Genomic DNA, 9,438 nt, shown 5'->3' with positions numbered 1-9,438 from the left:
TGGCAAGCTAGTCCCCATTGTGATGATCACTCAACTTGGAGGTTCACGCGTTAATAGGCATCACACGCCTAACCCACAAAGGGTGCCGCACAACCAACACAAGATGAGGATGCTCAATATCACGAACAATCCACTAGAGTTGCTTTTGGTGTTCCACCAGAGAAAGCACAAGAACCCCTCACAACCAATCGATCAGAGGCTGGAAACAATCACCAATCCCGCTCAACGATCCTCCAAGCTCCAGGCCGGCTAGGTGACGGTAATCACCAAGAATAACAAGAGCTAGCTCAGCTTAATCCGCCCAACTAGTGCCACAAGATGAAAGAACTCGATGCAATGCACTAGAGGCTCTCCAATCTCACCTAAATATAGAAATCAAGTGTGCAAGTGAGTGGAGTTATGCTTTTGTGCTCACAAGGTTTGCTCAGCTGTTTGGGGGGTCCAAGAGAGTGGCCAAGACCGGCTACACCACATATTTATAGCCCCAAGCAAGCCACCCAACCGTTACTCAAACAGCAGCTTTCTATGGGAGAACCGGACAGCCGGTCGGTCCGATGCACCTAACTGTCGAATTTCAACGTCCAACTAGCCGTTGGCTGTCAGAGAGCACCGGACACTCCGTCCGGTGGTTGAAGACGAATTATTTCCATGTTAGCAACTCTCGGGAAAAATAGGGCGGTGCACCGGACACCCTGTCCAGTGACCAATTTCACTGAGTCCCGAAGATCGACGCTCTCTGGAAAAATACGGCGGTAGCACCGGACAGGCAGTCGGGTGCCCTGTTCGGTGTACACCGAACGCGGCGGTGCCAGGCCAAAACTTAATTACGCATACAGCCGGTCGGGACAGGTCCAGGCCACACCGGACAGCCAGTCCGGTGTGCCTAACACCTTGTCCGGTGCCACCCAGTTGGCAGCACTAAGAGCGCAACTTCGCCACTTTCTTCTGCTTTGCAAATGGGCTGACTCCTCAAGTGTTCCACCAACAAGTGCACGTGAGTTAGTATTTTTACAATCATTTTCAAAGGATTTTTCGTTGTGTACTAGGTCTATATGCAATGCATAGTATACAACACCTAGTGGCACTAGATGACCGAGTTGTCCAAATAAGCTCCTCTCTTAATAGTATGTTCATCTATCCTAAATGTGATCACACTCTCTATAGTGTCTTGATCACCAAAACAAAACCCCTATTTATACCTTTGTCTTGAGCTCCATAGGGTTTTGTTTTTCTCTTTCTTCCTTTTTAAGTCGGAGCGCTTGATCACCATCAAGATGTGGCCATCACCATCTTTTTCCATGGTTGCCAGCTAGCTCCACTACTTGGATTGAACCACCCTAACTTATCTACACACTTAGACATATGGTTAGTCCAATAGGTTTCATCAATTAGCCAAAACCAAATTAGGGCTTTCAACTTATCACTTTAGAAAATTATATCTTTCTTGTATGCGGTCGGATAAAGATACTTTATAAAATTATAGCTCTCGATGAGATCTATATATTCATAGGTTTAAATTTTGTTATTTAAGGTCATTAAGATGGTAAAAAGAATAATATAAAGTTTCAGCAGCATATTAATCGCATACCAGGGCTTGTTGCCTTAGAAAAAGTCATATCTTTCTGGTATACAACGGATAAAGATGCTTTTTATGTGAAAGTTATAGCGCTAAATGAGATCTGCTACTTTCAAGTTTTGAATTATTTATTTGAATTTATTTAGATTTTTTTTTTAAATTGATTAGAAAAATAGAGTATTGCATTGTAAAGCAGGGCAGAAACACTAAATTCCCATAAAAAACCTGATGGCCGAAGGAATAGGAAAGATGAATCTATGCTAGTAGCATGTACAGAATCAGTGTGGTTGCCGTGCTTCTGGCGTTCCCAATGGAAAATTGGTTCCTTGTCTCTCCATCATTGCTTACTGTTCCGCTGATGAGTGATCGATGAGCTGTGTGTCTCCAGACTTGTATTAACATTTGGCTGTTTTAGTCTTTCATAGAAAAGAATGTAGGCCTGAGACCCAAGCACCTCCTCTAGAGAGGCATCTCGGACGTGCTCATCACTTACATAGAACCATGTGCTAGCAGCACCACTCACCGGCTGCTGATACCCAATCCTGCTCGCTCTCAGAAAGGTAATATAGTGTCCTCCATCCAATGTTTGTCCCTCGTGTACAATGACAGCAACAAGATGATATTTGTAGTCTTCATTTTCTGTATGCCTGAAGATGAGGAAATGACAATTACGAAAGATACAAAATTTATAAATGAAGTTAGAAAGGAACTTCTTTCAGATTCATATGAAAATTGTTTAAATAGTACTAAATGTTATTAGAAAAGAGAGTCATATTGAACTGAATAAACGTGTCCATACCAGGGGTGCATGAACTTCGTTATATCCAGTGTCTCCTCAAAGATCACAGGTTCCCCCAACTTCTGGGTCTTATCATGTGGTGCACGTGGATCATAGTTAAATCTCTTCAGCTGAATAATTAGTACAGGTGGTGCCTTGGTTATTTGACTGCATATCTTCTTTTCCACTTTCTGGGTTTGTTCCACTTGATGTTCATCTTCATTGTTGTCTGGTACACTTATTTGTTTCTCATCAGGTGGATAGCTGGGTTGCGCCTTTAGGTGTGTTCCACTGTCTGACTGCTCAGTTTGGTTCGTAGAGGCATTTCCAGCAGCAGAAAAACAGTCTGTACAGCGCCAACCCCGGATATTCTCCTGGGCATTGAAGTCCAAGCAGTCCTCAACTGATACTGGTTTCTTTGACGGTATCGCCAAACTGAGATCAAGCTTCTCTCCGTCCTTATATGTGGCGTGCCCACATGCTTTGCAACGTAGATTTTTACCAACCTGGCCATAGAAGAGGGACTCGACCATGCCTGGTTCCTCATCATTCAAACCATCAAGCAAAGAGATGAGCATGATATTGCTGTCTTCCTGTCTTCCGTCACGCGCGTTGGAATTTTGAATTGCGTGAGCACATAATATTGAAGAGGTTCTCTGGCACCAGCGGGATGCTGGCATCATTGTTGCCATAGGTTGTCTCCATGAAGAGGTTCTTCAGTTCTTGGCCAAGTGAACCTTTCAGAGGCAGAGCATCTGGTTCTAACATGCTCACACGCATGTTACCAAGTGCAAGGAGGCTCTGCAGAACTGCGTTGAAGTAGCACGTGTTCCCGAGATTCTTCATCCCTCTAACCACGCTCTGATGAGGCAAGGGTATGGCTCTGCCTGTTACAATGTTCTCACTCTGCACGCTGGCTACCCCTTCACCTGCATCTTCTGCATGCGTGTTTCGATCCACCACCACCATTTGTTTTTGTTCTTCCGTGTCCTCCTGATCACTGTGTTCTTCAGTCTGATGATCTATCCATGTGCCATCCACATCTGCACATTCCACATTAATCCCATCCTTTCCATGGACTCCATTCTCCACCTTACCATTCTGCACCTGTGCACCTGCAGATCCCTGCATCAAATCTGATCTAGATGTGTCTGCTTCCTCTTTTATCCCTATTTTTGCATCAGCTTGCTGCATCTCTTGCTTAGTCTGATCACTGCCACTTTCAGTATTGTCGTCCAGAGCTGTTCGTGCTCCAGGGGCATTGTTCTCATCAGGAACATCTTCCACTGGCCACAGTTTGCTCTTCTCAATCCCACAATGCCATAGCAATGCCCAGATGTGGGTAATGAACTCGCCTCCTGACTCGAGGGACTTCTTGTGTGCTGCTGCATTCCAACTAGGGGCAAGGTGTACTAGTAATTCTGCCCATACCTCGGACAGGATCACCCAACGGTCTTCTTCACTCTCGGAACTGATGAGCTGGTTTCCCAGAATGGCACCTTGTTGCAGAATATTCTCCCTTTCCATTACTTTGTCAGCATTCTGTGCTTGTTCTATTAATTTGTCATATTTGCTCTGTAGCGAGTCATGGTCTTTCAGTAATTGATCACGAGCATACTTAATGGTTTCTTGGAGTACTATCTTGGGCACGAGGAAGCTGTCAGGGATCATTTCAGGCTTTGAAACAAGCAGATATGCACAGTACCGCGACAGGCTATTTGCAATGATGTAGCTTTCCTGAAGTTTACCACTTAATTTGTTTTCATCCATAAGATATGATTTGGAGGAGCAGCACGTAGTGAAGCATGACAAGAGATTGCAAAGGAACCCAGGTTTTGTTAGATCGACGCCATTGCCTTTAGCCAGCTCTATCTCACAAAGGCTGGTGGCGATGTGCCATACCAGAATGATGTGAGAGGATGTTGGCAGTTCAAAGCAGGCCCATCTGTATTTCTCCCTCTGTCCTTTCTCTGGCAGTGACTTAATCGTCTTGGCGAGGTAAGCCTTCGTAAGGTGCAGAGAGCGAAGCTTGTCCAGAATAACAGGCTTCAGGCAATCTGGAATACTGATGGCCTCACCTAGCTCTACCCCTTCATCCTTTTTTTCCACCATTCCGACTGTTAGAGTGTGCAGCAGATTCCAAAATCTTGGTTTGCCATCGTACGACTGCAAGAAGGACATACTGGTCAATGACACCATGCACCGTTCGTTAATAATTTTAGATTGAAGACAGGATAGTATTATATTCCTCTGCAAACCTATTTCTCACACTTACTCTTGCACCGGTGGTATAAGCATGTGAGGATTAATCTTTGTCCAGTCCGATAGCAAGTAGTTAACTATCTCCCATATCTCCTTGAACATCATGAAAAACATGAATGCCCAAGTGATACTGACGTCGACGTGAATCCATGCACATGGTGGGTGGTATCACCATCTGGGGGTTTAATCACCCTGCGGATGTCCACAGAAAGCCAGCATACACAGCAAGGTCACCACAGACAGCGCGAGGCTGATGAAAAGTGAAGGGAGACCACACCAGAACACCATCGGGTAGGCGGGTGTTGAAGTAATCATTGAGGAAAGCAAGCTGAAGTTCCATGACCCTAAAGGTGCGCATGTCATTCTCCTCCTCAGCAATTCTGCTCTGATCAGCTTTTGGTTAACGCGAATAGCGTCCTCGTGCAGCGTCACATCTTCAAGCTTGCACCGGAGCCAACCTGTACAACGCAAAGGCAAGGGAGAGATCCTTCAAGTCGTCACCACTGACTACTACTGTCGTTGTGGCGTTGCAGAAGGTGGCCATCAGACTGCCAGATTTTGTCCAGTGTGGTGAGTGTATCTATGCTTGTGTTTCTTCTTCTCCTCCGTTGCTGCTTGCAAGGGTCTATACGGAGAACATACTGAGGCTTCTTCAGCGTGACACTTCGCTTTGTTTCTCCATAGACCAGGTATTTGTATCCTTGCATTGTCTGCGGGTCACAGTCTGCATCTCTAAAGTTGCCAGGTTCACGATCAGTTCGCATGTACTCTGAAATGAGGCTTGAACTGTGGCCATGCCACATGGACTGAACCGCTAGATTATGTGTCTGGAATCTGTAGAAGCTCCTCAGTACCTGCACGCTCCAGAGGGACCAGAGAGGGAGCAAAAACTTGGAATCGCCTGGATCCATTCAGGAATCCTACTCCCAAGAGCTTGATTACAATTCTCCACTCAGTGAACCGTCGGACCACGTCTGTCAGGAACACCATACCCAGAGATGAAATCGATGCTGTTGCGGGAAATTGACAAGAACAATAGCCCACACTGGGAATAACTGATTCTTTATCCTTGCTGTTTTCATGGCTCCAAGGATGTATACCACTATGGAGTCAGACACAGTGTCCAGGATGTTAAAGATGGACATGATAATCGGGCTGTTGAAAGCGGCGACGGAAGATGTCCATGAGGGACATAGCAAGGAACAGAAATGTGACCGTCACCACCAGGAACTCAATGCGAAGCAAGATGTATTGTTTTCTTATTCATCATGATGATAAGGAGGATACCACAGATCCAGGACCCGCCATTATATTGGCTCGATCACTAGTCTTTCTGAATTGCTGTGCACGGCCTGCAGACCAAGCTGTTTCCCAAACTGACTCAGAAACATATAGAGATAAATTAAACACACACACAACACACAGACAAAAGCGTGTAATGAGCTTTGTGCACATCATAAATCCACAAATTAAGGAAATATTCGTATATGATAAACAAACTTGATCCCCGAGATTAATTAGATCACAACATGCAGGTTTAGGTTGATACCGCCAACTCGATCTCTCCTAATTAATCATCATTTGTATGCAATATATATGATCATCCAAACCTACTACTACTACTACTACTAGTGAAATCAGTGGAAAACTGCACGCACCCCCATCATATTTCATTGAGTCAATCATGTAGGCGTCCATGAAAGCTGAAACTATGCTTATAGTGCAAGGTAATCGTTTCATACCTGGATCCTCAGTAGGTAGCTGCTTTGCAGGGGCGGGCCCAGGCCTAGGGCCACTAGGGCTATGGCCCTAGTCGTGGCCCAAGTAGAGCCCAGAAATACCCCCTGTGAATTTGGCCCGACAGCCCAGCAAGCACCGATCGTTGTCTCTCGCCCGACGCGCTCCTCTCTGCGTTGCTCGCGAGTCGTAAGTTTCAGAGTCGCGCCGCTGCCCTTCTCGCCCTCTAGGTCGCGCCGTCAGCTCGTCACCACCGCTCGCAGCTGCCGGCCTGCCGCGCCTTCGCTCCGCTCCGCCAGACCGCCGCGGCGCGGCCCCCACTCCGGCCTCCGGTGCTGCCTGCACGGCCCCGCCGACCGCCGACGCCGCCCTGCTCGATCTCTTGCGGCCTGCGCTCCTCCGTCGCCAGCCGACAGCCGGACGCCGCCCCCGCCCCCGCCGGCCCGCCCTGCTGCCCCCGGCTCAGCGCCACTCTGGAGCAGGCGAGCAGCCTGTAGCCTGCAGCAGTGCGGGCGTGCAGGTCCGCCACTGGCAGCTTGGAGTTGGAGAGATCTGTGGACGAACGACGAGAACTGGTTGCCGATGCCAGACCGGCGTTTCTCTCTAGGGATGATGTGACCTCAGTTGATTGGGGCAACGGCCAACCAAATGAGTCCGCCTTGACGAGATAGGTGTCGTGGTTGGTCGATAAATAAATAAGGCCTCGTTTAAATTGCAAGTTTTTTTACTTTTTTTTTTATCGTATCAAATTTTTAACAGTATTAAATGTAGATAAAAAAATAACTAACTACATAGTTTAATTGTAATTTACGAGACGAATCTCTTAAGCCTAGTTAGATCATGATTAGATAATAATTATCAAATACAAACGAAAATACTACAATATCAAATACTGATTTCTAACCCCAATCTAAACAAGGCCTAAATGTAGCTTATAACCACAAGTGCTAACAAACAGGAGGGCAAAAAGCTGTCAGCGCGTGACGCGAACTCAAACCGTGTCTACTGTTTCAAAAAAAAAAACTCAAACCGTGTCTACTTTTCAACACGTCACTTTGTGGTCCAGTTACCGCCTGGTCGATGATTTGTATTACCTCCGTCCGAAATTACAAGACGTTGATTTTTTTAACCTAAGTTTGATCACTTGTCTGATTCAAAAAATTTATACAAATATAGTCAAATTTAAATTATTTGCCTTGTTCGCTTGGCTAATAAGTCATGACTGAAAGTACTGTTGGCTGATTTATTGTGAGAGAAAAATACTGTCGTTGACTGAAAAAGTACGGCTTATAAGCCAAACGAACAGGGCAATTCTCGAAGAACTTTTATTAATAAAGCAAGCCACGACAAAAGAAATAATATTTTGCACAAATTTTTGAATGAGAAGAGTGGTCAAACTTAGTGTCAAGAAAATCAAACGTCTTATAGTTTGGGATACAGGGAGTAGCTTATGGTTAGGGTGTGTTTGGTACACTTTCTACTGTCAAACTGTTTTCAGCTTTTTTTTTTATCAAACGGGTCTAGATAAAACAGCTTCTTCATAAAAAACTGTTTTTTCAACTCTTCTATAAAACTGATAAAACAACTTTCTCCCTAAAAGCTATTTTTCAGCTCCTCTTATATGCACGTATCTCTAGGTGAAGCTATGTGAAGCTGAAAATATTAGCTTCTCATATCTTTCTCTCAGCTATCTACCTGAGAAGGTGTTTTACCAAATGTTTATGAAAACAGATTTAGCTTCACCGATCAAGCTATTTTGTGGAACTGAAACTAAAAAAAACCGTGAAGCTAAGATGTACCAAACAGGCCTTTAGTCTCCTATAGGCAGATGATAGTGCTATTAGACTTGTGGACCAGCATGCTCATGGAGTCGTGACTAGCACCTTCATTTAGACCTCTTAGGTAGCGTTTGGTTGGGAGTCAAGGCGGGGTGGAATGATCCCGTCTCTTATTTCTAGGACGGAACGACTCCATTTTCTGCTTCGTTGAAGAGGGATGGAACCAACCCATTTTCTGTTTGGTCCGAGGACAGCAAAAGCAGGATCACCCACTGGCAGGTGGGGTCGTCCATTTGTCAGGTTTGTTTTTCTTTTGTTTGTTTCTTTGTCCCCAGATCAAAATTTCCGCACTGATCACGGCTTCAGAAATTCCGCCCACCCCAGCTCGCCCACCCGCCTGCCCTGCTCGCCAACCAGAGTCGGCCGCCCTGCCCCCATCTGCAGAAGTCGGCCCGCCCGCCCCTGCTCGCCAGCCGGAGTCAGCCGCCCTGCCCCCATCCGCCGGAGAGGGCCCGCCCGCCCCTGCTCGTTCGCCCGCCCCTACTCACCCCCGTCTGCCCGCCCTGCCGCCACGAGTCGCTCGCCCGCCTGCTGGAAGTCGCTCGCCCGCCGGAGTTGCCCCAGCACGCAACGAGGCCGCCCGCAGCTCACCGGGGCCGGTGGTGGAACCCACGTTGGCCATCCTCTCTCCTCTCCCTTCTCCCCTGCGTCGTGCATGAGCCGGCGTCCTAGGTGGGACGGCTCCCGTCCGTCAAAACTTTGGGGGTGGGGTTGCCCTGGACCTTCAGCGAATATTCCCATCTGAGGTGACTCTACCCCTGAGTGACTCCCAAGCAAACACGGGCTAGGTGGGATATCCCACTTGGGATGATCCCGTCCTCGCTACCAAACACACGGTTACATTCCAATTGAAAATTTGGCAATTACATTGCGCCATGGGTAGACGGAGCAAACCCAAGGGGGAAAAGTAGATGACGTTCACCATGTGCTTGTTTTTGGAGCAGAAGATATCACTTTCCAAAAGCATCAGGGAAGCGGTTTGCGTTACACAACATAGATTGTGGGAAGGCGCTTTGCCTAACAAGTGAACTATTGTGGGAGCAGGGTCGGTGTTGTCGTTGTGCGTACTCATTGGTCGAAGGCCCTTGGCTGCCATGGAGTAGCTTTAGTGGTTCCTACAATGAGCCAAACAACAAATCCTTCTGGGTTGGGGATTTAGTGTGGAAAACTATTCTACCGCCAGAGACGAAGAACAATAAGTTTGGCAAGTGGTCACTAAGCTATGAAGGTCCAATAAAGGTGATCAA

General features: G+C 46.7%; 1 pseudogene; it reads right to left on the bottom strand.

Moving 5' to 3' along the window:
• Positions 1-1,525: 1,525 nt before the first annotated feature.
• LOC136489874 (uncharacterized) lies at positions 1,526-9,068 on the bottom strand (annotated as a pseudogene).
• Between the last annotated feature and the right edge of the window lie 370 nt (positions 9,069-9,438).

The sequence above is a fragment of the Miscanthus floridulus genome, chromosome 10, assembly GCF_019320115.1.
Source record: "Miscanthus floridulus cultivar M001 chromosome 10, ASM1932011v1, whole genome shotgun sequence".
In the NCBI taxonomy this organism is placed as follows: Eukaryota; Viridiplantae; Streptophyta; class Magnoliopsida; order Poales; family Poaceae; genus Miscanthus; species Miscanthus floridulus.
The sequence above is the reverse complement of the archived record's forward strand: the minus strand, read 5'-3'. Positions and strand labels throughout refer to the sequence as shown.